The sequence below is a fragment of the Vulpes vulpes genome, chromosome 4, assembly GCF_048418805.1.
Source record: "Vulpes vulpes isolate BD-2025 chromosome 4, VulVul3, whole genome shotgun sequence".
NCBI classification, from domain to species: domain Eukaryota; kingdom Metazoa; phylum Chordata; class Mammalia; order Carnivora; family Canidae; genus Vulpes; species Vulpes vulpes.
Genome location: NC_132783.1, coordinates 71,483,100 through 71,510,384, shown reverse-complemented (window position 1 = coordinate 71,510,384; position 27,285 = coordinate 71,483,100). Strand labels below are relative to the sequence as shown.

Genomic DNA, 27,285 nt, shown 5'->3' with positions numbered 1-27,285 from the left:
GACTTGGGTTATAGACAACACAGATTTCAGAAAATGGGTTGCAAGTTGTAGATCATAGAATCAATATAAATTGCATGAGACTAACCGTAAGGTAAATTGCCGATGAGATTAAGGCATATTTATCAGAATAAGGGTGGTCATGATCACTAAATCTTGTAACAAAGACAGACATAGCATTTGTTTTACTAAAGTTTTTTTTTTTTTTTTTTTTTAGACTAGGTAATTTTTTTTTAAAGATTTTATTTATTTACTTGAGAGAGAGAGTGAGCAAGAGAGAGAGAACATATGAGCAGGGGCAGAGTGAGAGGGAGAAGCAGGCTCACCACTGAACAGGGAGGCTGATGTGGGGCTCCATGCCAGGACCTCTGGATCGTGACCTGAGCTGAAGGCTGCCGCCACACTAACTGAGCCACCCAAGAAACCCAAGTAGGTAAGTAATTTTAAAACTATTTTCATTAAAAAAAAAAAAAAAACTATTTTCAATACAGCTTGGTTAAATAGTGTAGTAATTAAGAGCAGAGACTCCAGAATCAGACAACCTTGGTTTAAAATTCATATCTCTGTTTTTTCATCTGTAAAATGGAGGAAATAGTACCTACTTCTTAAGTGCTTAGTACAACGTCTAGTGGGTCTGGTCGTCTCCGTTTGCCACTCTCTCCCACTCAACTCCATTTCTGCACTTCTTTGTCCTGCTCTGGGCCCAGTACGCTGACTACTTGTGGACAGCACCTCTTGGGCTCCCTCGGTACCTTGGCCAATGATAAGCACCATCAAGAGACTTGAGAACAAAGAAAGAGGCAGAGGTTTTCTCTCTTCACTCATTTTGGCATTTGTCTTTGACTCAAACTGCATCTATTCCCAATTCCAGCTCCCTTTGGATGGTCCCTCCTTTTCAAGTTCTGCTTTCATCGGTACTGGTAATGCTAGGTCTTCTCTTTGTTACTTAGGATCCAGCAGCACCAATCACTTCCCATTGTCTGGTCTTCAGGTGCCTCTTGTTTATTCCTTTAACTCTGCCCACAGTGCTATAATTACTTTTTCCCTTTAGATTCCTTCCCTTGACTCACTGGGATGTATTCTGTTTCCTGTCTGGACCTTGACTAATCCACCGTATATATAAATGGCTTAAAAATGTAAGCTCTTATTATATTTATTAATATTAAATGTTTATTTACTAAACTTAAAAATTAATATTAAATACCATTAATGGAAAATAAAGTAGGTAATTATATATATTAGATATTGTTATGATCTTAAAACACATATGGCTATCGAGTAGAAAGCAGGAGTCACGTACATCTTTAAAATAAAGCAGAGGACTTCAAACACATTTCAATTCTATGGATGGTTGTTTTGCCTGCAGTTTAAGAAGCTGTACAGTGTGGGGGTGGGAGGGAGCCAGCACAGTCTGGGATGAGGGGTGTGCTGTTAGGCTGATTCCATCTACACATTTTCTACCCATGTCCGAACTCTTACAGGACATGCTTGACTGTACACTTTTGTCCCTCAAGGCTGCATTTTTTTTTCTTTATACCTTTTACTTTCACAAGTGGGCTACCATGTTCAATAACAGGTTCAACAAGCCAAAGGGGCAGCATGTTGCCTAGTCTCTGGTGACCATATTTTCAAATGAAAAAAAAAAACTTGAATGTTTGCTTGTGGAAACCACGCAGTAAGCTATTTGAATTGTCCACAATTTTGGACTGCATAGATCTTGTGCACAGAGTAGAGGTCAGGCTTTTTCACCTACATCATGTCGTGGAGAAGAGAAGGCTAAAACTTTACATTTGGAACTGAAATGTTGTTTGGGGCTGTCTGAAACTTTGTTATGTACTGCACATGGAAGTCGACAGGCAGAGGCACATGATAAAAATTGGCACTGTTTCAACAAAAGATTCAATTCAACAGTCTTATGTTTATTTTAAAATAGCATTAATCAGGGGCATCTGGGTGGCTCAATGGTTGAGCGTCTACCTTTGGCTCAGGTCTTGATCCTGGGGTCCTGGGATTGAGTTCTGCGTCAGGCTTTGCACAGGGAACCTGCTTCTCCCTCTGCTTATGTCTCTGCTTCTATCTCTGTGTGTGTGTGTGTCTTTTATGAATAAATAAATAAAATATTAAAAAAATAAAATAACATTAATCAATTCTACCTGTATTAAAAAAAAAAAAAAGAAATTGAATTCATTGGTACATTTGAACCCGACAGCCTGTCTTTGGGATTAAACCTTTCTCTGGTGATCTATTATCCAACATGATTACACCGTAGATCATATGAGCTGGATTTGTAACATACACAATTCCATGAGTGAATTAAGATGTGAGAGGTGGCCTGAGACTGTCCTTCAGGGAATTTTGGGAATTTTGGGAATTTTGTTCTAACCTTCTTCAATACACAGATGGAGAACCTCATATGTGCAAGCTCTGTGCCGGGTCCTGAGGTAAGGCCGTGGGTGAGGACAGGGAGAAGGCAGAAAGCTGAGTTTCAGAGGCGTGACCTCTGCACTCATGCTGCCTGTCTGCTTCCATTTCTCTGCTTTGTTGCCCTCTGATGTTGGGCAGCTCACTGAATCTCATGGGGCCTTAGTTTCCCATCTGTTAAATGGAAACTCTAATTTTTAAAAAAAGATTTTATTTATTTTTCATGAAAGACACACACACACACACACACACACAGAGAGAGAGAGAGAGAGAGAGGGGCAGAGACATAGGCAGAGGGAGAAGCAGGCTCCATGCAGGGAGCCCAATGTGGGACTCCATCCTGGGACTCTAGGATCACACCCTGGGCTGAAGGTGGCGCTAAACCGCTGAGCCACCCAGGCTGCCGGAGAAACTCTAATTTGAAAAAAAAAATCCCCGTGTTCATCACAGTATTATTTACAATAGTCAAGATAAAGAAGCAGCCTAAGTGTCCATCGATAGATGACTAGATCAAGAAGATGTGGCATATATACACAATAGAACACTACCAACCCATAAAAAAGAATGAGATCTTGCCATTTGTGACAATGTGGAACCCAGAGGGCATTACGCTAAGTGAAAGAAATTGTGCAGAAAAAGACAAATACCATTTGACTTTACTTATACGTGGAGTCTAAAAACAGAGCAGACAAAACAAAACAGCAAGAGACTCATAGATACAGAGAACAAATGGAGGGTTGCCAGAGGGGAGAGGGGTGCTGGATGAAATAGGTGAAGGTGATTCAGGGGTACAATCTTCCAGTAAGTAAGTAAGTAAGACATGGGGATGTAATGTACAGCACAGTTGTTGCAATATCGTAACAACTTTGTATAGTGACAGATGGTAACTAGATTTAGTGTGGTGACCATTTCACACTGTGTATAAATACTGAATCACTATGTTGTACACCTGAAACTAATACAATATTATGTGTCAATTGCTGTTCTGTTAAAAAAAAATAGAACAGAGCTTGGCAGAATAAGGCCACTCTTGCAGCAAAAAAGTCACTAACAGTTTGAGCGCACATTCATGTATTCATTGTTCATTTGGCCATTCATTCATTCAACAAAAGTTCAAAGCAAAGTGCTACCCTATTGCTGCCACTGTGCTCTAGGGAGCACTGATGAACAGGACGGACCAGGTACCTGCTTTCAGGATTTTATAATTTCTCTGTGAAAACAATGAGTACATGATAGGGGTTGGGAGTCCTACATGTGGATGTGTGTTAGATGCTTTGGGAATTGGTACATATAAAATGTTAGTTATCTTTTATTATGGCCTTGAGGCTGTGCGATGCAAGTCAGAAGGATGTGAAGTGGAAAGTGTATATATGTATACACACACACACACACACACACACAGAAGGATGTGTACCCACATTCTATGTACTTCTATGTCCCTGATTTCCACTTTCATAAGGATATAGAGTAGTGGTTCAGAGCACGGTTCTCTGTAGCCTGGATGCCTAGATTAAAATTCTGGCCTGTCTGTCATTAACTGTGCAATCGGGGGCAAATTAACTGTGCGATTGGGGGCAAAAACTTCTCTGTAGTTCATTTTCATTAGCACCCAATGAGGATGATTATATTAGCACCTACTTCTTAGGTTTTTTGTGGATTGTAGTGAGTTTACTGAGCTGGCACTCCTCTTACGAGCGTTTAATCATTTTCCTAAAGTAGAGTGGAAAGGGCACAGGCTTAGCAGCCAGTCGGACCACAGCCTGAGTCCTACTCCATCATTTACCAACCAAGCAAGTAAGTGAACCTCTGAATTCCAATTTTCTCATCTGTAAAACGAAGATAACAATATGTAATCCCATGAGATCGCATAGTTCTTGGCAATTACCATGTGCTCAAAGAATGGCATTTCTCTCTCTTGTCCCTTCCCCTAAGATTAAAAAGCATTTGAGCCCAATAATGTGATGAAAGTAAAGGCAAGAAAAAGATGAAACAATATTCTGGAGAATTACAAGTAAAAATATGATGAAGTATGTCTTTAAGGTCATTTTTTAACATTTGAAAATTTGTCCTTTTAAACAAATCTCTGTAAGTATGTGAGAGAATGACTTATCCACTTCTAGCAGTTTTTAACCTTTTATCTGTTACAGTGTGAGTGAATGCAATGGAATTTATAGAAGGATCACTAGATGGTTATTGAAACTTATCTGACCCCCACCTCACTAGCAAATCTTGCTTCTTCCAGTCATTGGGGATAAAAATTCTGGATGGTAGAGAGAAAGTTTTATTTTTATCCCTGCCAACCTGCTCTCCACCCCCCTCTGCCCTGCTGGTGGTTAGGGGTGGGGGTGTGATCAGAACATCCCGCTTCTCGGGGTCAAATTCCACTCATAGGTAAAGTGTCAGGGGTAGGCTAGATTCCAGAGTTCTCTCGCATGTCTAGTTGCTCTACTGAGATATGACTGAACAAGGAACTTTCACGAGGGGGTAGGGTACTCCTCACACACATGGCTGCGGCTCCCTAAGCCAGTGGCTGCTGCTCCCAGAGCCACCTTCCAGACTCCCTAAGTGCTCCAGGCTGCTTCTGCCCACACCACTCATTACAATATGAGTCTGGATCCCCAGCCATTTGAGTTTTTGACCCCTTGGGATCCAGTCTTACTTTAAAGTTGGGACATGCTCCTGTGTGTAAGAATGAGCTCATTTTCAGTTCTTAATTGGTAGGTGTGGGCTGGCTGAGGAGACACAGGAGTGCTGATCTCTGTTAAAGAAATCTGGGAGAGGTGCCTGGGTGGTGCAGTCTGAATAAGCCACCGACTCTTTCTTTTGGCTCAGGTCATGATCTCAGGGTCCTGAGACTGAGGCCGGTGTTGGGCTCTGTGCTCAGCACAGGGGCTGCTTGGAATTCTCTTCCTCTCCCTCTGTTCCTCCTGCTGGTAGTCTCTCTCTAAAAATAAATAATTAAATCTTAAAAAAAAAAATCTTTAATGTCCCCTCCCCCAACCAAAAAAATCCAGGAAAAAGTTGGTGGAGATGAGAACAGGGACAAAGCACCTTCAGAAACCAAGGGGTGAGCACAAGTATTTTTCAAACACAGTTTCCTTGTTTTCTCTTATATTTTTATACTTTTATATACGTGTATTTGTTCAATCAACTAACTATCAAGATGACACCGGCTTTGGTGGTTAGAGGGTATTTGAATCAAAGAAAAAGCTTTCTAAAATATCTTTAATCAAAACATACAGAGAAAAGTACACATCCTATCAGTGTACAGGTCAATGCATTCGAATAAAGTGAACACACTCGAGTAACCACAGACCAGCTAAAAAATAGAACATAGTGAGAAGCCCCTATTCTATCCTCTCTCTTTCTCAGACATACATTTTTGATGGTGTTGACAGCATCGTCTCTCCATTTTTTTGTCCAGAAACTATTCCTGGGACCACCTCCCTATCATTCTTACTGTTACTTCACCACTAGCCACCAACCCCCCATCTTTCTCCCTCTTAGGACAAAACAAAACACAAAACATCAACTAGCACTGGCTATTCTCTTCCCAATAGCCTGAAAGTCAGTAAATTGGGTTCAAAGGAATGGTGTGGAGCAAAAGGAGGAACCACTGCTTTCCTAGCTGTAAGAAAACTTGACGCGCATGGTCGGGTCCTCGAGAGTTTTGGAGCTCTCATTTCATGTAGACTCCACCATGGAGAGAAAACGGAGGCTCGGAAGGGGAGGCAGCTTAGTCCGGACTTCGGAAAACAACCTTTTTTATTTTATTTTTTTAAAGATTTTATTTATTTATGAGAGACATAGAGAGGCAGAGACACAGGCAGAGGGAGAAGCGGGCTCCATGCAGGGAGCCCGACGTGGGACTCGATCCCGGGTCTCCAGGATCAGGCCCTGGGCCGAAGGCAGGCGCCAAACCGCTGAGCGGCCCAGGGAATCCCCAAAACAACCCTTTTTGGAGTGCGGGGTCTTTGTCTTGGTCAGAACCGGAGGCTTCAGTGTATAAAGGGATGTCCCAGCGATGGGCGTGGCCTTAGGCCTCTTTGAGGAGCTGGTAGGAGGAGCGGGGCCCCTTCCCAGAAATGTGTATACACCGAGAGTGCGTGTTACTTTGGGGGTCCCCTCACGCAGCGAGCCCCAGTGCCCACGGGCTGCCCGCAGGCTGCCGCAGGGGCCCTCCCCCAGCTCGGCTCCCAAGCCCCTGAGCCTCCAGCCAGAGCGCCCCCTGCGCGCCTCGCTGAGGGCGGACTCGGACGCACCGGCTCTCGGCGCGCCCTGGCCGCCGCGGGGTCGCCCTCCTTCCCATGGGGCTGTCACAAAGGGCAGCACTTGGCATCCGCGCTCTTCCCTGCCCAGGAGCACCGACTCCACTAAGTTCTGGTGCCCGGCTCCCTGGGATCCCTGCCAGCTGGGGATGCAGCTCCGGCCAGAAGGCGCCCGGCGGCCCGGGGGCCCGGGAGAGCGGGGGCGCCTCGCCCTCACCTCTGGACCCGGCTCCCCGCGACGGCCCGGGTCCCGGGAGCCGCGGCGGGCGGGGGCGCGGGGGCGGGGGCGCGGGGCGCGGGGGCGGGGGCGGGGGCGGGGGCGCGGGGGCGGGGGCGCGGGGCGCGGGGGCGGGGGCGGGGGCGGGGGCGCGGGGGCGGGGGCGCGGGGCGCGGGGGCGGGGGCGGGGGCGGGGGCGCGGGGGCGGGGGCGCGGGGCGGGGGCGCGGGGCGCGGGGGCGGGGGCGGGGGCGCGGGGGCGGGGGCGCGGGGCGCGGGGCGCGGGGCGCGGGGGCGGGGGCGGGGGCGCGGGGCGCGGGGGCGGGGGCGGGGGCGCGGGGCGCGGGGGCGGGGCGCGGGGGCGGGGGCGCCTGGCCCGCGCCGCCGGCTCTCCCGAGGCCTTTCGGGGGCCCCGAGCACCGCGGCCTCGGGGTGCCCCCCCCCCGGCCGGACCCGCGCCGGAGCCGCGAGAGCAGGAGCAGCGCCCCTACCGCCGGCTTCTCCGCCTCCATCTCCGCCGCCTCCTTCCCCCGCCACCCGCGCAGTCACAACCGGTTCAGACTGGCCGGGGTGCCCCGCAACGGAGGGAGACGGGGGGAGCCGGCGGGGAAGAAGTTCGCGGGAAGGAGGTGCGGGAAGGGAAGCTGCAGCCGCGGCGCGGGGCTCGGGGGGGCGGAGGGCGGCGGCTCCCGGGGCCGCGCGTAGCGGACCGATCGCCCAATACGCTGGCAGGGGCCGGGGCCGGGGCCGGGCCGGGCCGGGCCGGGCCCCCGGATAAATAGCGCCCGGCGGGCCGGAGCGGAGGGGAGAGCGGCGGCCGCGGTCCTCCCCGCACCCCCGGCCCGGCTCGCCCGGGGCTCTGCGCCCGGTGCCGCGCCCCGGAGCCCCGGCCGAGGCCGCTCTCAGGTAAAGGGCTGGGGCTGGCGGGACGGCGCCGAGGCTCGGCGGGCGCCTCCCGGAGGCGAGCGGGGCCCCTCTGGCCGGGGCTGCGGGCGGCGCCGCTGTCGCCCGGGCAGGCACTTCGGGGCGGGCTGCTGCCTTGGGATGGGCACCGGGGTGGGACTCGGAGCGCCTGGCGCAGCCCGACACCGCGCCCCGGGATGGGAGCGTCCGCGGGCTGCCGGGCTTCCCCAGCAATCGAGGGAGGCATTTTGCACGGAGGCGGGAGAGAGGGAGACAGACGGACAGACGGACAGACAGAGGGTCTCGGAGGAAGGATCGGGCGCAGGTGAGGTCTCCCGGGGATCGGGCGGCGGGCGCGGAGGGCTCGGCGGTCCCCGCGTGTCCGGGGGGGGGGCTGGGGCGCGCCGCCGCCCCGGGGAGGGTCTCCCGGCGCCGGGCTGCCCGGGGCGGGGACGGCGGCAGCGCGCGGGGCTGGCGGGCTCCGCGCCGCCGCGCCAGGCTCAGCACCACCGGGTCAGCCCGGGCGACGGCCGGGAGGCGGCGGCACCTCGGCAGCCCGGACCCCGGGCGCGAACCTGCGACGACCACTTAGAAACTTGGTGCTCAGACACCAACCCGCGCGCCTGCGGTCGCCAGGCCTGGTTCAGTACAGGTCAACCCACCCGGGCTGTTGAGGCGGGATTTACACTAGATAATATGCTTACACAGTAAGTTACGAAAATCACCAATTTCCTGGGTCACAATTAGTTTGAGTGTTTTTTTTTTTTTTTTTTTTTTTTAATCAAACTTAAACTATCTGCACAGTAGCTAGATTGCAGACGGGTCCCACTATCCCCGGAGTAGAATATTTAGTTGTTCCATCAAATTGTGTTAATTTGGTATGTCCTGACAGTTTCTAAGATTCACGTTGGTTTTAGCTCTGAGAAATTGTTCTGGCTGGTCCAGGAGGAAGACTGTGGAAGCTGGGGAAGGTTCTGCAGTGAAAGTATCAGTATTCATTACATGATCACACTTTCTTTTAAAGAACGTGTGAATGAAAAGGAGAGGGTTAGTATCGATATCATTGCTAGAAATAAGGTGTTTTTTTTTTTAAGGCCCTAGGAAATGGAAATTGCATGATAAAATAGTTCAACCTGCAATTTTGAGACAACTAGTTTTAACAGCGTTAAGAACATCCTCTGTTGCTTCCCTTTTGTATGTAGGCTGGTGGGGGGTGAATATAGGGGAGGACAGGTAATACGGGAAGTGGACCAGGATGCTAGGAAATCTCCCCCAGCTTCTGGCTGTGACTGAAGAGATGGAGGTGACGGTGTATGTTGGTTGGTATTGCAATCTGTACCAGGACAAACCAGACCATGGTGCTTTCGGTTGGTTCTGGTCATGAAACTGGGGCTAGAGGAGGACAATTAAAAGATGAGGTCAGATATTCAAGCTTTATTTCCTCATCTCAATCGTTTGAAACCCCGGTTTCTGTGATCTTTTACTCAGGTGAGATATCTCTTGAGTTTATAGAACACCAGTATATTGAGTATAGAAAGCCAGTGGGAAGGTGCAAAAAACCACAACGTCTTGCTTGTATAACTCTAGGCTTTCAAGAAAATTTCACCTAGTGACTTTAATTTAATTTATTTAATTTTAATTTTAATTTGTTTTAAAGATTTATTTATGTATTCATGAGAGACATAGACTGAGCAAGAGAGGCAGAGACACAGGCAGAGGGAGAAGCAGACACCTTGCAGGGAGCCTGATGTGGGACTCGATCCCGGATCCCGGGATCAGGACCTGAGCCGAAGGCAGGTGCCCAACCACTGAGCCACCCGGGCATCCCGTGACTTTAATTTTAATTAAAGATTGCAAGAGTGCATATATCTTAAGGCAGTTGGCCTTTACTTTGACAGGCTCTTTGCAGATACCAAAGTATTCCTGTGGATGATGAGATTGAACTAGAATTTACAACTGAGTTCAAGCAAAGAACACATGGTCTCCGCCTTCAAAGAGTTTAGTCTAGTGGGAAAAATGGGTATGTTTACAAATATCTACAATACAAGATAGTATAAAAGGAGTCATATGGCAGTAACATCAATAGTGTGCTATTGAATGGCAGAGAAAAGGAAAGGTTCATTCAAGGTTAAGAACTAAAAAAAGTTACATAGCAGGTGTAGCATTTGAGCTGGGATTTGAAGAAGGAAGAGGATTTCCTCCATTGAAACGAGCCTTGCTGGAACAAGCAAACAGCACAGAGTTCTGGAAGTCCAATGTATTCAAAGGAAGCAGAGTAGTTAGTGGCTAGAGCCTGAAATTTAAGATGATAAGACTGGGAGGTAGGATGGGGCTAGACTGTGGAGAATATGGCAAGCCATGCAAAGAAATTTAAAAATGTTATTGAACATCATCATCATTATTGTTATTATTATTGATACCAGCAATGTTAGCATCCTTAACTGTAGTTTATACCTTGAAGTTCAGTTTTGTTTATACCCTAAAATAAATAAATGGATGAAATCTCAATGGTATTTGTTTCCTATAAACGTTACTGTAAAAGAGTAATGTGTTTCAAGTTTTTCCCCCAAATCTGGTCTTATGGCATACCAACTCTTAGTTCAATGAAAACTCTGGATAGAAAGACACTTCTACTTCCCTGGGCAATATGCAGAGTAGAGCCATTGTCTATTCTCTGTTTCAGTTGCCAGTAATAATGATAATTATTATTAATGTTTATTAAACATGATATATCATGTGAGCCACATACCTTATTTCACTGAAGAAGGCATAATTTTGGTCTTAGGTTGATAATTTTAATAAGGCCATTCAGCTAAGTAGATGATGGGACCAGGATTTGAAGCCAAGAAAAATGTCTGTCAAAAGCCCATCCTTTGACAAGTTGTTGAACTATCACGTACAAGATAACTTGTTAAAAGAAATTAGAAATTGAGCCTGCTACCTATAGAAGTGTTTCTCTATTTTAAAATTTGCGTCTTCATTCCTATCATTCTGATTTTATTTTTTAAATTGAGTTATAATTGACCTTAATAGATTATCAACCTAAGATCAAAAACATTAGCGAATGTGACAACATTGAATACAAAGACTGGATCTGCCAGATTCTCAGGGAGAGTGTCCATTTCAAATCTTCTTCTCATTATTTCCAATAACTCCCCCCTCAAATGCACCAGCTCTTTTTGTATTTCAGCATCTTGTGTATGTTGCATTGTGTCTTGAGTTTTTACTCTGAAAGTGACGTAGCAGATATACTAGTTTGTATGTGGCATAGTCAAATGCATGTTCAGACAACAGATTGGACTCTGCATAGTCATGTACAAGTTATGCAAAACCTACAATAAGCAAAAAACACACCAGTGTGGATATCATCATCACACAAGCCATATCAGTGTAGTTATCATCTACTGGAAAAGAGAAAAACTGAAACAAGAGCCCAGTAGCATAGGGAACATGATAAGAGTATCAGATGCAGGGAAATGATTATAACAACTGTCTTTAAGTGTCTGGCCCTTACCTTATTTTGCCTACTTTTTTTAAAAAAAATTATTTATTTATTCATAAGAGACACAGAGAGGGGCAGAGACAGAGGCGGAGAGAGAAGCAGGCTCCATGCAGGGAGGCTGATGTGGGACTCGATCCTGGGTCTCCAGTATCATGCCCTGGGCTGAAGACGGCGCTAAGCCGCTGAGTCACCCGGGCTGCCCCATTTTTCCTTTTTGTAACTCTGTTAAATCTAGATCTTTTCTTCTCAGGCTCTAAGTGGTTTCCAAATTCTGCTACTTTCTCTTCTGAGCCTGAGAGCAGGACTGGAAATGGGTGACTGCTCCCTGGATTGGTCAGTGAGGACCCAGGTACTGGTCTTGCCTATAGCGTGACATCTCTAAACCTGTGTCTTCATACAGAGGGGCAACTGAGGAGTTGATAAAAATCAGTGGTAGCAAGTTCACAAGGTTCACCCTGAGGAGACCAACAAAGCGGATGAGGAAGGGAGAGTGGAGAGAGCACAGGTGAAGCTCTAAAAGCAGGTCAACCTTGGTCCTGTGTCAGGGAGATGTTAGAGAGTGGAAGGAACTGGAGAGAACATGTTCATTCAACGAGGGTGAAAGCTATTCAGTCCCAGCCAACTGTTATGTGGGAACAAGGGCCCAGTGTTGCCAGATCTTCTGATGGATTTTCAAGAGAATCCAAAAATTCAGATTTTTACGTGAAATTTTCCAGTTTTAAAACTTTGGCAATTCTGAATGAATAAAAATAAGACAAAAAGAAAAAGAAAAGAAAATATATATTATGCAGGCCAACAAAATGCCTCTAAGAGATTTAGAGATCAGATCTGGCCTGAGGGCTGTCAATTTGCTAGAGGATTCCCAAGGCTTCTGGCTTTATTTATTTATTTTTAAAAGATTTTATTTATTTATTCATTTATGAGAGACAGAGAGAGAGAGAGGCAGAGGGAGAAGCAGGCCCCATGCTGGGAACCCGATGTGGGACTCGATCCCTGGTCTCCAGGATCACGCCCTGGGCAGAAGGCAGGCGCTGAACCACTGAGCCACCCAGGGATCCCCGGCTTCTGGCTTTATGCTTCCATGATCCCACACTCAGACCATGTTATCTCTAACCTATTTCTTCCATTTTGCTAAAACATAGGCCAGTACTCACCATATATAAGTTGTGCTTTGGAGGATAACTTAGCTTTGGAGGAGCTCTTTGCTAAGTGCTAAACGATGATAGATCTATAAGGTCTTACAGAGTCAAAGGATGTCCTTTTTGGATGGCTATGCTATTTTCATAACTCAGAGGCTCCAGCAGTTAATTACTTGTGTTAATTATACCTTTTGGGGACAATTAGTGTGATTTAATTCCAGGGCCCAGGGTTATTTCTCTAAAACATTTTCCTTTCTGCTCTCCCTTCTCACCCCAATGTGAGATAATAACCAGTTGCGAAATTGATCCTGGTTCCCACTTGGGCAAGTTGCATTTGTAGCCTGACTTATGGTGCTCAAAGAAATCTTCATTATCTTTACTCTGGCAGAATTTCACCATGTGGTCTGTCTCTCTCTTTAAACTTGGAAGTATTTTGGAATGTTCTTGAACTGCAGACAGAATTAAGGTTTGGCTTTTGAGTTGTGTTAATACAGCAGTTTAAATTTTTATTTTTTTAAACATATTTAGATGGACCTCAAATTAAAAATGAAAACAGAAACTAATGGATTTGTGTATGATTCCAATCGCAAATTATTTTTAAGAACTCTGGTTCCTCTGCAGTGAAGTTCTTCAATATAAGATTTTTTTAAAGCTCAGTTTATTGTAAAGATTTGACTGGCTAAGATGTGTTCCTCACTTTATATCAATGAGCTCTCTTACAAACAAGAGAATCTGACTCTAACTGAAAAGTTCAGGGCAGATGTTGACAATAAGAAGGAAGCATTTGAGTAAATAAAATAAGAATGGCATGTTTAGAGAAGCCACATACATATCTTCTTGAGACTGAGCTAATTTCAAGAGGACGGACATCATTTCTGGATGATGGCTCTAAACCACAGTGTGTCCTTGTCCTGGCTCCAGTAATGAGTCAACGCCCCCGTTGCACTTCAGAGTGTGCCAAGCATGTTTAACATTTAAAACCAAATCTGAGAGAATCAGGTAACTTTCTGACCAGTAAAGACATACCATTTGATGTTATATTGGTAAAAAATTTAAATTAAGAAAAAGCATAATTTCTTTATTTTTACCACGTATTTGGCTAGTCCTTCAGATGCAGTGATAGAAGCAGGCTGTAAGCTCCATGGAGGCAGGGACACATTGTCTTCATTCCACAGAGCCTTCTAAATGCATTCATTTCATTTTCTTCTGAATAAATGCACAATACCTTCTAAATGCACTTAATTCATTTTGTTGAATGAGAGGTGTTTGATTACTTCTTTTGATATATAGGAGAGTTAGGTAAGTAGGTTTTCTAGCTTTCATTAATTTCCTAAAGATTTACTGACCTTTTACTATGTATGAGGCAAATACAATTCTTAGTACTTGGGATACTGGCCAGGCTTGTAGGTTAAAAAATAATAACACATCATAACAATATATTGTGATGAATGTTATAATAACAAGGTTGCCCAGACTGGTGTGAGATCTTAGAGGAGGAACTGCTGACTGTTGCAGAGTCAGGATGGCATCAAGCAGGAGGAGACAGGAGAAGGAGAAGTTTGTCGAAGCAAAGTGGAGACATGCATCTGGCCCCTCTCTAGAGGAAGAAAGGAGCGTGGCTCAAGTGCTGAATTGCGACAGTTGCTTGGGGACCACAGGTTTAAGGGACATCCTGGAGGGGCTGGATTGTTGCAAATCATTAGAGGAAAACAAAAGGAATCTAGTAACTTGCTGGGCATTTGAAGATGTAAGTATCTAATATATGGACAAAATATGGATTTGTAAAACCAATTTTTCATTTTCATTTATAAGTTTTGAATAATGTTATTCATTGATGGGGGAGTGTAAGTGTTCACTCTTTGCCAAGCTCTGGGCCTCGTGTTTCATAGAGATTGTTTCCTATATTCCTCCTAAAATAAGAGGAAGGAATTCTAACTATTTCCATTCTACAGTTGAAGAAACAGAAAGTCACTAACTTGCTTAGAGTCATATGCTTAATGGCAGAGTTCAGCCATGACCCCAGAAGAAATGACGCCAGGATCCGTGTCCTGGCCCATGGACTTGTGGTTTCGACCGCGACCTTTAGTGAGATGTGTTTGTGGGCCTGGCCCTGCACAAACACACACAGGCAGACACACAAATCCTGGAGCACAGTTTCACAGACTAGTACTGAGCGCTTACCACAGTGTAGGAGCTGTTCTTACATTTTAGATTCTTACCTATTTTATTCTATTCTAAATTCCAGTTCTAGAACATGCTACTCACAATCCACAGTTGATTTCATGACCCGTGATGCAGTGCAAGGTTTGGACAACACTACTCTAGCCCACTGCTTGACATTCCTTTCCAAACTATAGCTTAATGCTCTTTCCTGTTACATTCAACAAACATTTATTGAGTGCCTATTGTACGCATAGATGCAGAAAGAACGTAAAGAATATAAGATGTCCCCTGACAACGGAAATTTTTTGTTAGTGAAAAGAAAGGAAAGAAGATGAGTAAATGACTAACTATAATGCATGCCAGAATGGAATAAGAAAAGAATGCTGGGGGATCCCTGGGTGGCGCAGCGGTTTGGCGCCTGCCTTTGGCCCAGGGCGCGATCCTGGAGACTTGGGATCGAATCCCACGTCGGGCTCCTGGTGCATGGAGCCTGCTTCTCCCTCTGCCTGTGTCTCTGCCTCTCTCTCTCTCTCTCACTGTGTGCCTATCATAAATAAATAAAATTAAAAAAAAGAAAAGAATGCTGCTCCCAACATATAATGGGAGCATTGAGTGATCAGTCCTGGCTCTAAATGTATATGAATTTGACTAGTAGTGATAAGTGTTTTTTTGTGCTATGATAATATTAAAACTTTTATGAAATTAATAGAAATGTCTTTAGTAAAGACTTTTAAGAATAAAGGCCAAAGGAGATTTGAAGACCATGATAATCTGTATATTTTTCTCAAAGGTCCTGAAGTGGTTAAAAGACTATTATTATTTAGTCATCAGTTTGTTCATGTAAGCCCCTGGAGGATATTAGCAAGCCCAGTCATATTAAAGTATACCCATTAAAAGGGAACCTGGGTGGTTCAGTCGGTTAAGTATCTGCCCTGCCTTCAGCTCCGGTCCTGTGGGATTGAGCCAGGGAATAGGAGCCCTGCCTCATCTCATTCTGTCTCTCAAATAAATACAATCTTTTTTTTTTTAAAGATAACATTCAAAAGTCATTGGTACTGTGTCTGATAAATAGAAAGTGTTAATAGAAAATGATAATTTAAAAAATATTATTTATTTATTTATTTATTTATTTATTTATTTATTTATTTGATAGAGAGCATGAGCGAGAAAGACAGAGCATAAGCAAGGGAAGGGGCTGAGGGAGAAGGAGAAGCAGACATCTCGTTGAGCAGGGCTCCATCCTGGGACACTGGGATCATGACCTGAGTCGAAGACAGATAGATGCTTAACCAACTGAGCCACTCACGTGCCCCAGAAAATGGTAATTAGAAGTTATTCCATGATACGGTTAGGTAGTAGTGCGTTTAAACCTCAGAAAATTTTCTTGAGTCCGCTGTTGAGGGAATTCCTAAGAAATGGACATTTCAAATATTTCTCCTTTGCCATGATTGATTGAAATGGGTAAAAAAAAGAAAGAAAATAAATTTAAATAAAAGCAGCCAAGTCTTTCATTTTATGATTGTACATTAGGACATGCAATTATTGAAGATGGCCTGTAGTGCTCTTGTCTCTTCTTTAGCTCAGTGACCACATGATAAAGTCACCTGGAGCCTCCTTTCCAGAGATCCTGTTTTCATTGCTCCAGGGTGGGCCCAGGCACTGGTCATTCTTAAGCTCCCAGGGTGGTTCTGTGGTGTAGCCAGGTTTGCAATCCCCTGCACATCTTACTGTGCTAAGTGCTTAGGTATGTATGTGCTGAGTAAGCAGGTTAGGATGCTTTTGATGATTAGAAATAAGCTCAAGTGGATATACAGCCTCAAAATGGGGTTCTTCATTTGCCATTCAATGCAATTGGAGTTACCACCTTTTCTTGAGAACTGGTTTAGAAAGGCAGATCTTAAGAGTCTTTGGAAGAAGAAAGGGGGAAAGGTTAAAAAAATGGGGCATTAAGAATACAAAGACGAGCGTGAGTTCATGTAGCTTTAGGAGACAAAGTAGCTGATTTAAAAGTCGCTTGTATGTTGGCAAATTGAACACCAATAAAAAATAAATTTATAAAAAAAACTTAAAAAAATAAAAAAATAGGAGATCCCTGGGTGGCGCAGCGGTTTGGCGCCTGCCTTTGGCCCAGGGCGCGATCCTGGAGACCCGGGATCGAATCCCACGTCCGGCTTCCGGTGCATGGAGCCTGCTTCTCCCTCTGCCTGTGTCTCTGCCTCTCTCTCTCTCAATCTCTCTGTGACTATCATAAATAAATAAAAATTAAAAAAAAAATTTTTTTTAAAAATAAAAAAATAAAAGGAATTCAAAAGTGATAGCGTGACGTAAAATATGAGTCACTGCTAAATCTATCTTATCAATGGAAAATACTCTCTATTTCAGGATCTAGTTTCAGACATCAACTCTGTCATTAGGGTTGGTGTGGTCAGTGGGTGAGAACCATGTCTCACAATGTTTATGTGTTAACTTACTCTGGAGCTGATACTGAAAAATATATATCCGAATCTGTTAATTAATCCTTATTAAATGTTTATGGGTTCCTAAAAAAACAAATAAATAAAAGTTGCTTGTAGCCTGCGTCAACTCTGGTGGTCAATGCTCACCTCCACTCTACCCACGAATACCCTATTCACTGTACCGCAACTGTGTGTGTGGGGGGGGGAGGGAGGTGCTGGAAAGCTGTGTGGCTTCCTGAGGTGGGAAGAAAAGGAAGGAAGGAAATGAAAAGGAGAAAGAGAACAAAAGAAAGGAGATGATAGCAAACCTCATTTGGACTTCAGCACATCTTTGTTTTTGTCTTTTCTTGACAGTTGGTGACCTAAGAGCAGACGGTCATTGTCCTTGTGTTCTTTCCTCACTGAACCTTCCCTCTCCCCATTTGCTGACCTTTTCTTTTACTGTCAGGAATTATATGAAATGTTGAGAATGTCATTTCCATATCCCTTTTTTTCCAGAGAGGAATTTGGTAGTGTGTGTGTGTGTGTGTGTGTGTGTATGCGTGTATGCGTGCACATGCGCACTGTCGTGACAGAAGGAGAGCAGTCATGAATGTTCTGGCCAGCTGTATTTGTAGGGATAGTACTTGCAGATTTTGAGAGGCTCTCTGCCAAGATATAAAAAGAATATTTTTATGACAAGCAGTTGCATTTAACAGGATAAAAAAATAATAATTTACATTGAGATTACAATGTGCCAGGCACTTTGCTAAGTGCTCTACATAAATGAGCTCATTTCATCATCACAATAGTCTGATGATGTAAGTGCTATATCATTCCTTCCCTTTAGGGATGAAAAAATTGAGGCACAGAGATATTGCAGTAACTTGCTGAAGGTCACACTCTTAGCTAGTATCAGACATGAGATGTACACCCAGATTGGCTAGGACCCAAGACCACACTCTTATTCCTTATGCTAAATTTTCTAGAATATATGTCTTCCCATATTTATATATATAAATATCTGTGTATGTACTTGTATGAAGCTATAGCTTTTGACATAACAGAAACATGGAAATTCTACTAATCATTTTTTGGGACCACATAACACCGTTACTAGAAGATCTCAGTTTCTTTCCACCTACCTTCCCCAACTGGGAGATTGCTTGGCTAATTTGGACAAATTAATAAGTGACTCCATCATTATGTTGACAGCTTTATTATAATTATCACCATCAGCAGCAGCATTATCATCATCATGATAATCTGCTCAGAGTTTTACCTGCCGCAACGTGCTTGCTCTGTTGGGGACTGCAGAGCTGAGGACTGCAGATACTCTCTGTTGGGGCATGTAACTTGGACCCAGAGAAGTGGGGTGACCATTTTTGCACTGACTTCCTGGAGATTTATGGAGCTGCTTCTGCTCAGGTTTTTCCTGGGCTCCTGTACAGCAGTAGGATAGCATTATGGGTGATTGAATGACTCTCTGGAAGTAACGTGTCCAGGCTTGGCCATTGTGGACAAAGGGAAAGAGAGGAAAAACTTTTCTCTTTTCTGGCTGGCAATGATGTGTACTTGCTCTCTCTGGAGCCACAAGGGTGGAACTCTGCTCATTCTCCAGCCGGAAACCAGCCAACAGATTTTGGGGAGTTGCCACATCAAAGTGTGGGGTTAATAGCATTGCCACCACCAGTGGGGACAGAGCCAAATGTCACAAATGAAGAGAGAGCGGGCAACCATCCATTCCTTTGTTTGCCCTCTGTGCTTCGGGGTGGTTAGAAAAATAAAAGCTGTGCTCTCCTGAGAAGGTCCAATTATTCTGCTCTCTTGTTTTGTAAAGTTAGGATTCTTTGGAGAGAGATGCTTACTTGTTTATAGCCTTCCAATTCACTGGGACGCATTAATATGTTGGAAGTTTTTTGAGTTGATACACTTTCTGACACTATTTTCTCCTATTTTCATTAAAGAAGCTTTTGCAAATCTTCAGATAAATGGATGTAATCATCTTTTAAATTTGTATCAGAGATAGTATTCTCCTTTTGCATTTTCTCAAACATTTCATAGAAAATCAAGAAAATAACTTCATCATGGTCATCACTTCTATAGGAATTTTTACTTTTGATCAATAGAGATCTGGGGGTAAATAAGCTTTGTCCTTCACAATATTACAGACAATAGGGTTGAGCTAAAAGAAGAGCAAAATTCTGGCTGCTGCGCTGGGGTGGATGGGTTCAGGTAAGAATTTTCACATGCTCTGGTCTCCCTTTTTATCCTCAACTCTTAACCCCTTCTCTCGTTTGCCTGTATCCCTTTTCCACTGGGAGAGATGTGACAGTTGGTCAGAGGCTGTTGCTCCTAAAGGACAGTGATTCTTAGCCCTGGCTGCACATTAGACTGACAGGAGGGTCAGGCTGTATCCCAGAGCAGTGTGGAGTGAGACCTCCATCATGGATATTTTAGGTTCCCCAGATGATTCCAGCGTTGTCAACGTCAAGAACCACTGTGGTTGGGCAGCTGTTTTCAGAGTGCATCTGTGCATGACCTCCATCAGAATCACAGGGTGATTTTTTAAAAAAAATATAATTTCTGAGATTGCACTAAAAATTCTTAGGCCTTGAACCTGTAATAAAAGGAAACCAAATCTGGTAGTAAACATGATTTTTGAATTATCCCAAATTGGAATCTGGCAATAACCAGATCTTGGTTTAAATTTTCTAAATATTAAGGAGTAACTAAAGATGAAAAAGTCTTTTATAAACCATAGGTTTAAATATGATTCAGTAACTAGTTGCTATAAAACTCTGGCATGAGTAACTACTACCTACTCCTTAAAGAGGCTATCAAGTTACCAGAAATCCTTTATGATTTTTAAAGTAATAGCTAACATTTATTAAAATGTTTTACTGTGTGCTAGGCACTGAGCTTTGCACTTGAAATTCACTGTTGTTCCATTTTAAGACAAAAGAAATGTGGTTGAGAGACATTAAGTAGTTGACTCAAGAACAAATGGTAAGTAGCATAGACTGAATTGGAAGCTAAATATATATATATAAAATATATATGCATTTTATTTATTTATTTATTTATATTATAACAAAGCTCCTAAAATTCTGGAACCACCTACTAGAAAAATCTCCCTCTTCCTCTCTACCCCATCTTTATGGTAAAATTAAGAAGGATAAAAAGAAGCTATTAAACAATTGAAAATGCTAACTTGCTTCGCATCATTCTTTTTACGTCCTTCTGGTGTATATACATAAAACATCCAAACACCACTGATGTACTTCAGAAATCCTGAATTTATGTTTCATTTTCATTGCTTAGATTCTTCTCTTATGATGTGTGGTCATTCCTGCACCTGAATAGAAAGCAGCTTTGCTTTCTGTTAATTCTTTGTTTGAGGAGTTACACATCGAAATAAGCAACTCATCATCTCCTGACTTCATTTCCTTAGTATAACTTGTTTCTAGGTTAAAAGTCTGGACGTGTGTGTTGGGGCAGTGTGTGTGGACATGGCTGAGGAGAAGTACTATTGGCCTGGAGGAGGGGCCTCCCATGGCTGAAAGACCTCATACAAAGATTGTAAGATCAGGCCCCATATCTGGTCATTGTAACTGTGTGTGTGTTTGTAGAATTAATTTTTTTCCCTTTGTAAAGTCAGCTCTATTGAGGTATAATTTATATACAGTAAAATTCAATAATTATAAGTGTATAATATAACGAATTTTGACAAATAGATACAGTTGGAGTTTACATTAACTTAATAAGCTTTATTAAAATATAATTCACTACTCTATAATGCATCTGTTTAAAGTTTGTTTGATTGTTTTCAGTATATTCACAGACTTGTGCAACCATCATCACAATTAATTCTAAAATATTTTCCTCATGCCCGAAAGAAACCTCATACTCATCAGCAGTCACTTCCTGTTTCTCCTCAAATCTCCTAGCCCTAGGCAACCACTGATCTGTTTCCTGTCTTTGTAGATTGCCTATTCTGGAAGTTTCATATAAATGAGAATCATGTAATATGTGGTCTTTTGTGTTTGGCTTTTTTTTGTGTTTGGTCTTTTGTGTTTAGCATAATGTTTTTAAGATTCATCATGTTGGAACATGTACCAGCAGCACTTCATTCCTTTTTATTGCTGAGTAATATTCCATTGTGTGGCTAGACTACATTTTATTCATCCAGTCATCAGTTGATGAATTTGGGTTTTTGCACTTTTTTGGCTGATAGCATTAATTTTTAAAGTGTAAACTTCAAGTAGATATCTTTCTAACCTCATTTTAGCTTCTTTTTCTTCAATATTTAATATACCAGTAGTCTGAAATGGCTTAATTCTCTCTTAACTTCTGAGATAGTCCATTTAAGGCCACCACAATTGGACTTATGGTCATACTAAAATTATTATTTGGAGTTCACTTCCTTTTATAGCTATGTCATATTGTAGAAAATACTACAGAATTGTAGATATAGAAATGTGTATTTATATAAAATCAGAATATCTTAATATGATTTTTAAAAGTTTTAATAGTTTATTAGAAGGACATTTCTTTTAAAAATGATCTTGACCTATAACTAAGTTTATTTTACTTCAGAAGAGAAATCAAAACTGTACTAATTATGAAATGTCATTGGAAAGTGACAAAATTAATTCAGTGACTTTTAAAGGACTGACATTGGTGTTAATGTGACTATGTTCACTAATATAGAATCACCAAGTGGAGTAGCTTCACTTGAAAGTTTATATCATTGACCCAGAGGGAACTTACACTATTTTAAATCCCTGTGCTACTCCCAAATGATCAAAAATCAGTATGTTGACTCTTTTGCAATTGATGACTACACATGTTGCACTTTTTACTTCTCAGACATTATAGAATGAAGCTACTTGAGAAATAGGAAAGTGAAAGTAGAAGTGAGATCATGGCTGTAGTGGAGGCGGACTCCAGCGCCAGTGGCAGGCATAATTACTTGTACTTCTGAACTGCTTCTCTTGTGCTTGCCTCCCATTAAGTGGAATTTAATTAACTTATATCTGAATTATGAAGCTCAGTATATGCTAAAGGATATTTTTAACCTATATTTTATTAGAATTTCCAAATAATTATTTGCTTATATTAATTTTTGTTAAAACACCCAAAGAATGATTTGTTTATATATATATTTTTTAGAATTCCCTCTAGTTTTTTTTTCTTAATTTCCAGTATCCCTGGACCCAAACTGAGGTGGTGGAGAATTCATGATGGATGCTTGGAGTGCCAAAAGTCATGGTCAGGAAAGAGTAGTTATCAATGCTAGAACTGCTTCTGGCAGAGCAGGTCTGCTGTGTAGTTTGTAACTTGTTACCGACGTTGGAGTCAGAATGAAGCCATAAGATCCAGTAACTTTCGAACATGTTGTGCTGTAACACGTTTAACACATCTCCACTTTGTGGAGATATAATTAATCTATGATAAAGTTCATCTTCTGAATGTGTACATTTCCATGGATTTTATTCAGGAGTTGTGCAAGCTGTACCATAATCTACTTTTAAAATATTTTTAAATAATTTAAAAAGATTTTCATTACTTCAAAAAGAAACTTTGTGCCCTTGACAGTCTGCGCTCATGCCCACCATCAAACTGTTCTTCAGAGTGACTGCTGTGTTTTCATCACCACCAGTGACATGCCAGGGTTTCAGTTTGTCTCATCTTGGCCTGTGGTTTTAGAGCCTTTCATTTAACAAGAGTAGCACCGGTGTAACTGAAGGAACTCAAAGCCCAGGATGATTTAGACTTTTGACACACCTGATGAATGACCAGGTCAAGACAAAATCAATCTGGAATCAACCGCTTCTTTTCCTAGGGTGTATCACATGATCTTAGGCTCCTAATTAGAATAAAAACAAAACCAAAAATCAATCAATAAACTAAATAACAAAAACATGCTTCAACACCAGCTAATTTGGCAGTGATGGAGTTTTTTTAAAAAGTTATTTTTACATCCTTTGATTTGAGTGAAAAATGTATCTAGAACTCTTTAGTAAGATATAGGTAATAGTCAAAAGGGGGTTATTAGAGAATGATTATTGTCTTATTAGAGAATGTTTATTGTGAGGGGAACAAAGGCAAGAGGAACCATGGACTGAAAGTAAGATCAATTGTAAATCACTCTCAATTTGGTGAATAACAGTATAGCACATATGTACACACTTCAGGGATAGAAAACTTCCGTGTCAACAGTGAATGTTCATAAATGTCAAATATGCAGTTCTGGGATCCTATACGTGGAGAACAGACATTTTCTGCTGGTGTAGACTTAAGGAAATAACAAAGGACTGGCATTATTTGAATAGAACTAAATGCAATCTAAGATATTGGAGCTTAATCATCGTGAGTAAAATGTCAACTTTCATCAAGAGTCCCTTTGATTTTCCAAAGAAAGTATCTTGGAATTTGCCCCTTGACAAAACAAATTCTGGAATTAAGAGACATACTGTCCCTTTTATTATGATAATCTGATAATTGCTCCTTGACAAAACAAATTTTAGCATTGAGATATATTGTCCTTTATACTATGATAATCTAATAATACCATGTTATGGTTAGTTGTATTTCATACTGCCCTCTTTCTCCACTCCAAACAAGGTTTATAATATGTAGAACCTATTTAATATTTAAATTAAGAACAAGAAGTACACTTAAAGTATAAGTTAATGTTAATTTTGTGATGTTCCATTAAGTTGTAGTACAACAAGCTGCCCCTAATTACAGTGCTCTTCAAATGGTCTTCTCAAAATGGCTTGTAATTTTGAGTTTTATAAGGTGTCTTGTCATTCATAGTCTGGATTTGTGAACACTCTGGTTAAAAAAGATTCCAAATTGTCAAAGAATGTACTAGAAAATACTACAATGTATGTATTTTATAGAAGCTTATCTTCATACAGTTATATGAATAAGAGCCCCAAACTATGAATATACTTATGGAACACTATTCCAAATAAAAGAGCACTCTCTGATATTTATAGATCTTATTATTTTTTAGGACAAAATAGTTCATCACTTAGATAACATAAATGGATTATTAGTGCCAGCATATATTATGTAAATATGAAAAAAAATACTATCAAGTATAAGCTTCTTGAGACACTTTCTTCTTAAATTTCAAATGAGAGTGCTACCTTTCTAATTTTGTTTTCCTCTGTGACCCCCTCGAAGATCTACCTTCTTTGTTTTCCATCAAACCTAGTAGGCCTATCCTGATTCCACACCCACATTCATGTTGTTTTTCCTGCCAGACCCTCGCTTTCTTGAATCTCTCCATTGTTCTTTAGGACCAAACTTCTTCATAATGCCTTCCATTCCTGCTTTCATTTCCCTCTGACTCCCAAACCAGCCACCTTTTTGGGACTCAAAGATTCCATGCCATCTTACACCCCTCACTGGATTATAAGGTCTTAGTGGGCAAAGGCCATGTCTTATACTTCTTTTGACTTCCCCTGGTATCTAGTGCAATATAATTTAATTTGAAAGTGACCAAAAACTTGTTGAATAAAGATAACTTTTATAATACTGTATTTTTGTAAATATTAGCATAAGTGTGCTTAGTGGAAATTTCAGTTAATTTGAACTTTTTATTTAAAAGAATGGAAGAGAAGAGATTTTTTTTATCATATTGGGATCATAAGATACAAAGAAAGGATAATTAGAAATTTCAGAGAAAAAATATGGCATATCTATATTTCTTATATTATGTGGTCACAGATTATAATCCTAAATTTACCCTTTAGCCCAAATGGAACAAAGTGGGGTATAGAAAGTTAAAATAATCAACTTTAAATTACTGCACACTCAAATTTGTTAATTCTGTTCCAAGGAAAAGAAACAAATAGCAGCTAACTTAACCAGCTAATTGGGTTTGCTCTTAGAGTGAAATGAAAGGCTGGAGAAACCAATTTTGGGTATCCCCTAGGTAGTAAGGTAGTAGGAACTGCCAGAGAGTCTCTTCAAAATGTACTACCTTTGGTATCAATAAATATCTATTTTGTTATTCCTTATGGCATTTTTCTTAAAATTCAGAATCCTGGGAGAGAGGTCCTGCTGACCTTGTGTGGGTCAAGTACTACACTATGGGTCAAGATCAAGGAATCTTGATCAATAGTCCTACCAACTGTCTATCCATATGACCCTATGTCTACCCAGATGACCCAAGTCCCCCCAAGGGAAGCTGGAAACCATTGTAAAAGGAGGAAAAATAAAGATTAGTCTATTTGTGAAGTCACCTTGCATATATAATCTCAGAGAAATAGCACGTAAGGAATAAAGGAAACTATGAGAAAGGTACTCATACTGATAGAAAACAAGAAATCACAAAATGGTGTTTTCCACCATGTTTTGTTGAGACTACATGTATATCAAACGATGAGACAATTAAAGGTCAGAAGCTGTTAGCCAACTCTATAAAAACTTGTCTTTCTAGTCAGAGTTGATATTAACGGGAGCTTTGTATTTCAAAGGTTGTTCTCCCAAATATTTACTGTGAGAAGAATTCTCTGGCTCTTGTCCTATGTGTTGAAATGTCACCCAAGGCAAGGCAAAGTAAATCAAGGCCAAGGTATTTTATGTGTAGAGGCATTTCTGTCTACTTAGGTCTGCAAACTGGCAGGGGAGATACTCCTCACCCATTCACAACCCCCACCCTCCAGAAAATACTGACTTTCTTCATGATTCTGGTGCTTTGCCTATGTAATTGTGTGCTTTTCTTGAAGTGCTATAATTTGAAGATTTAAATGAAGGACAGTCTCATATGCATTTGTTCTTATACAGCCTTTTAGTCTTTTTAGATGTTTGGCCATTGCTATCATATATTATTTAGTTTAGGAAATCAAGATTATATTTTCTTTAAAAGGGATTTTGAACAAGAAAAATTACAAAGTACCAAATTGTCATTAGAAGGACCAGAATTACATTGCTTGCTTTTACAGCACAGTAAGTACTAGAGGGAGTTAATTTCTGATGAAGGGACATATCTAATTATTTCAAAGGATTTAGACATTTGGAAGTTTGCAGTATTCTGTCTACTAACACAATCTTTTGGTCTAAGAGACTGGCTTTTAGACTCTACAGTTTTATGTACAAATTGTAACATCTTCCAGTTTTCAGTTATGAAATACTGAAAGTTGATTTATACAAAGGCCTGTGGCAGGTGGTGAAGTGATTTCTGCCTAGTGTTTTGAATGTCCAAGTGAAGAAATTCACTGAACCCCAGATATATTGATGGGTGTAACTGTATTCTCTTAAGGTAACCAAATGCTCCATTATCTAATTAGGGATGTGCATGAATGGATGGATGTTGATTTCCACTGTTGTTAGCTATTATCTGATGAAATCACAGCCAAGGGAATGGCTTAGAAAAATCTGTGGTCGAAGAAGACTCTGTCGAAACTAATTGTAAACATAACATGGTGCAGAGACATAGGAGGTATGGATTAAGTGGGAAGCCTTGTTGGAGGCAGGGAGATCAAGGCTTGGGCCTCCAAATCCATTGCCATGTAAACTGTTTTAGAACTTTGAAAGTAGTATTTTCAAATTCTTTTAAAATATCATTTTGATACCACAACTTAGTAAAAGTTAAAACCAAAAAAGACAAATATAACTTATCAATTTAAATCCTTCCCTTTTCCCCCAAAGAGGCTGAGATAATCAAAATAGTGCATGAACCAAGGATGATTTAATGCAATAATTCAAGGATGGTTCAATAGTAGAAAATACAGATTTTATTACATTAAAAGTTATATGGAAAAAAATCTTAATCATCTTCTGCACCAGAAATGCATTTGATAAAATATAGTAAGCATTCTTTATAAGAATACTCAAAAATAGAGACATATAAATGTTTTCTTAACTTTGTGAAATTAAATTGATCTAAGCCCCAGAGACAGAACCTTGGCATTTGATAGTGTTCCAACTAAGTTAGGAACCAAAGACATAAACCTTACCTATTATTTAACATTATTCTTTATACCCTGTTTGATGCAAAGGCAAAAGAAGGAAATCTGAAGTATAAAAATTCAAAATAAAAATGTAAAACTATCACTGTTTGTAGATGATTGTGTAGCTTTATTGTATTATATATTGTATATACTCAAGAGAATCATCAAAAAATCTATAGCAAACAAGAGAATTTAGTAAGGTAGTGGGACACAAAATTAACATATAGACATCAATAACTTTTACATACACAAAGAAATAACCCCAAT

The 27,285-nt window shown here is 41.5% G+C and overlaps 1 protein-coding gene across 10 annotated transcripts in view; it reads left to right on the top strand.

The window, feature by feature from the left end:
• The first annotated feature begins 269 nt into the window (after positions 1–269).
• SLC16A9 (solute carrier family 16 member 9) overlaps positions 270–27,285 on the top strand; it is a 59,147-nt gene continuing 32,131 nt past the window's right edge. For 2 of the 10 annotated variants that reach the window (XM_072756053.1, XM_072756050.1), the window contains exon 1: positions 7,697–7,808. The gene's annotated coding sequence lies outside the window, so the exon portion shown is untranslated. Of the gene's footprint in view, positions 431–7,256; positions 7,532–7,696; positions 7,809–8,493; positions 8,513–9,714; positions 9,826–11,532; positions 11,657–20,515; positions 20,627–27,285 lie in introns of those variants that run through there. The other 8 variants (XM_072756049.1, XM_072756055.1, XM_072756048.1 and 5 more) reach the window with 8 other exon arrangements.